At 38.3% G+C, this 3,416-nt stretch overlaps 1 long non-coding RNA gene across 1 annotated transcript; it reads left to right on the top strand.

Annotated features, from left to right (window-relative positions):
• The first annotated feature begins 262 nt into the window (after positions 1-262).
• On the top strand, positions 263-1,882 carry LOC144406344 (uncharacterized). The gene is made up of 2 exons (XR_013467631.1): positions 263-523; positions 927-1,882. It is a non-coding gene; the product is annotated as an uncharacterized LOC144406344 (long non-coding RNA).
• Positions 1,883-3,416: the final 1,534 nt, after the last annotated feature.

Below are 3,416 nucleotides of genomic sequence, written 5' to 3'. Positions count from 1 at the left end.
TCAGACATAGTTTTCTTAGAACATGAGTGAATGTGTATAAAGCAAGACTTAAACTTTCTGTGAAAGGTGACCCAATACAGGAGGACTCATGTGCAGATGTTGTTTTAAACAAAAAGAAAAAAACTTTAATATATAAGATACAACAGAAGAGGGCCAAAGACTAATGTAACCCGCGTAGTGTCCGCAGGATATTCTAATTATTATTGGGCCAAGATCCAGGTCGGTGGGAGAGGTTAGAAGATAAGTATTTGACACACACACACTGTTGTGTTTTCTGTGGAGTTTTTAATTCATGACGTTTTGTTATTTCGGATTTACATGTGTGATCAAATGTTTACCTGCCAGAGCTATATATGTAAATGCCAGTATTATATGGAGAAACTTTGAGGTAGCAGGGCAATAGTGTAGTGTCCCTTTAAGAGAGGAGTGTGCTGTGAGGTCACGTGACCAGTGTTTACTGAGTGAAAAGGAAGCGCGATTCACTTAGTTGGTAACGACTTCCAACCCGGTGTGCAGCCACTTGGTAAGCTCTCTTGATTTTCAATGTTGTCTTGTCTCCTTTATAATGTACGCTTCATGTTGTCTGATGTCACCTTAAATGTGTTGCTGCTGTGTTTACTTTCTTTGTGTTTCATACTTTAAACATATAAGCCAGACTGCTATGTGACGTGGGTACTTCCTGGTTTGCCGTGGGGCATTTTGGGAATTGTAGTTTCCTGCTAAGAAAAGACTGCATGCATTGTGAATGTGGTGCATAATGATTGAATGTGTACATGCAAATAACGAAACTGATGATGGTGGATTATAGTATATTAATAATGTTTATTTGTATTTTTGAATAATGTTATTAAGATAAAGAACTGGGGAGCTGTGTTGGTTGTGGTGTGCACATGGAAATTTAAGTATTGCATTTCTTATTATTCCAGGTTTTTTACCTGGTTCCCCTTTTAAGAAATAAACAAACAAATGAGGAATCTTGAGTAAAGTCCTATGTGTGCCGGGTTGCCCTTTCCGTGGGGAGAAAACGGAACACACACACACACACACACACACACACAGACAAAGGAAATGGAGCCACTGAAAGGTTTGATTTCAAAGAGTATATTGAATCATATAAACAAAGGGAAACATGTTTTCAAGTAAAATCCTGCACAACATTGACTATACTCTTATTGACATTATCAACACCGTTCTGTTGAAATGGTAAACGTATCCTTGAAACTGTCTGTGTTCCTTCAGTTGGTTCCTCGAAGGTTTGTTTTTCAAGGTTTGTTCAAAAAGGTGGTCAATTCAGTTCAAGGGAAACAAGAGCAAGTCAGTCATGAGCTCTGTTGCTCTCTTTTCCTACCACACTGGTGCACTCGGGTGATGAGAACTGAAGAAGAAGCTGCCCTCTCCTCAGCAACAGGAAATCTCAGTCCAACTCCTCAACTCCTTGATGTAAGGAGATGCTCGGGTTCAGTGGTAGCTCGGCATCTCCCTCGTAAGTGAGAATTCAATGTCCAGAAGCAGAAGGTATTCAGGGAACCTCAAAAACCAAGCCAAGATGCTGCCAAAAGTTGTAAACTCCTGGTGTAATGTTCTCTGAATCACCGCTCTCCTGTCTCATAAATGGCTTCACAATGCATCTAAAACAGTCGATCTATAACAGTTTTACCCGTTGTTACTTTAGCACTCCTTCACACTGTGTATGTAAAACTGCTGTGATTGACAACAAACGCTAATATTATCAATCTTGTTACATCACAATTATAAAACAATATATTGGGTACTCAAACTATCCACCTGGTTACACAAACAACCCGACGGGGAGACTGAGACGTGGTTTAAATACACTGAGAAGGTGCAGGTGATTGGACACAGGAGGAAACAAAAGGACAAGACAGACAATCACTAGCTATGTCTCAATTTGTGGGCTGCATCCTTATGAGGACCCAGCCTTCGCGGTATACCTGGCCTGGGTTCTCAAACAAATGCATAGGCCGATCTAAGCGGTTTCTGAAATGGGATGATCTGCTTTACCGGGAGACTTTCTGCTTCACCAGCGTTCCCACCGCCCCTCCCGTTGCATGGCAACTTGCTGGGCTAGACAGTAAAAGCCTTAAAACTTGAAATGAAATACAGAAAGAAGGTAATCTTTTGTTATTTCATTTAGGAAGATATGCTTCACCATGCTATGCTGTGAGCATAAGAATGAGAGAAGAACATTTTAAATTCACTTCTTCGTACTTTCAGGTAAAAGTAATATTGCAATTTTAGGGCAGAAGAAATGCAGTGAGCAAATATTATTGATAAATCAAATAATACAGTCAATAGAAAACCACTTTAACTTTTTTCTTGCATTGGATAGAAGCTAATTTAACTAACCTTAAGATATTACAGAATATGTCCAAGCTACAGTAGCGGAATGTCACCACACTGTTCTCCTTCAGCTTGATTCTGTTTCCTCCTGGCTCCCTAAAACTACACTAAATGAGAGTCAGTTTATAATCACATCATACAAAAAAGTTTTGTGTATTTATTTTGTAATGTCATTGATTTAAAAAGTGAAGTTTAGAAATTGATTACTACTTGAACTCACTTCACTTTGATCCATTTCTGTTCAATATATAAACTATAATATATTTGACGGCGACATATTTGATTCAGAGATTTTATTCTTATTTTCCGAACGTCTGTGCCAATCTTTCTCCACAAAGAACAAGGACAATCTGATATATATATATTCTGGATTACCTCAAATTTATAGCGAAAGATAGTGGGAATTCCGGCTCTCTTTAGAGAACTGGCTCTTTTGGCAAGCTCACTATAAAGAGCCGGCTCTTTTGGCAAGCTCACTAAAAAGAGCCGGCTCTTTTGGCTCCCAAATGGCTCTTCTGATTTTTTGGTGCTTAAATTAATTTATCACCAACAATAATGTAAAACTATGCGCAATATAAATTACTAATGTAAAAAAAACACTATATCAAATTATATAAATACACATTTATACACTCTACAGAGTGAAAAAAACTAATTTGAATGTGCAAAAACAAACGTTTAACTACTTACAAATGAACTTAAAATAGTTAAGTTAGTTAACTGTTTAATATTTAACAAATTTAAAGTGAAACAACATACAGAAGCACACAACAAAATATAAATTAAAATGTGTAAAACCAGAAGAAAAAAAAGAGTTTTGTCCTTCAGCGAAGATTTACATTGAGAAAGACCTAGTGCCTCAGCTTTGAGGGGCTGATCCGGTTTCTTCTCTCTGTAATTATCTGCCCTGTTTTGGAGAAGATTCTCTCTGAGGGGACTGAAGTAGCTACAATGCACAGTCTCCGTGCCATCAATTGAGTCTCCCACCAGCTCAGTGGGTCTGCACTGCTCTGGAAAAGGGGCTCCTCAAGGTAGGATCTCACTTCCAGAATCAA

This window comes from Gasterosteus aculeatus, chromosome 4 (assembly GCF_964276395.1).
Source record: "Gasterosteus aculeatus chromosome 4, fGasAcu3.hap1.1, whole genome shotgun sequence".
Taxonomy (NCBI): domain Eukaryota; kingdom Metazoa; phylum Chordata; class Actinopteri; order Perciformes; family Gasterosteidae; genus Gasterosteus; species Gasterosteus aculeatus.
The sequence above is the reverse complement of the archived record's forward strand: the minus strand, read 5'-3'. Positions and strand labels throughout refer to the sequence as shown.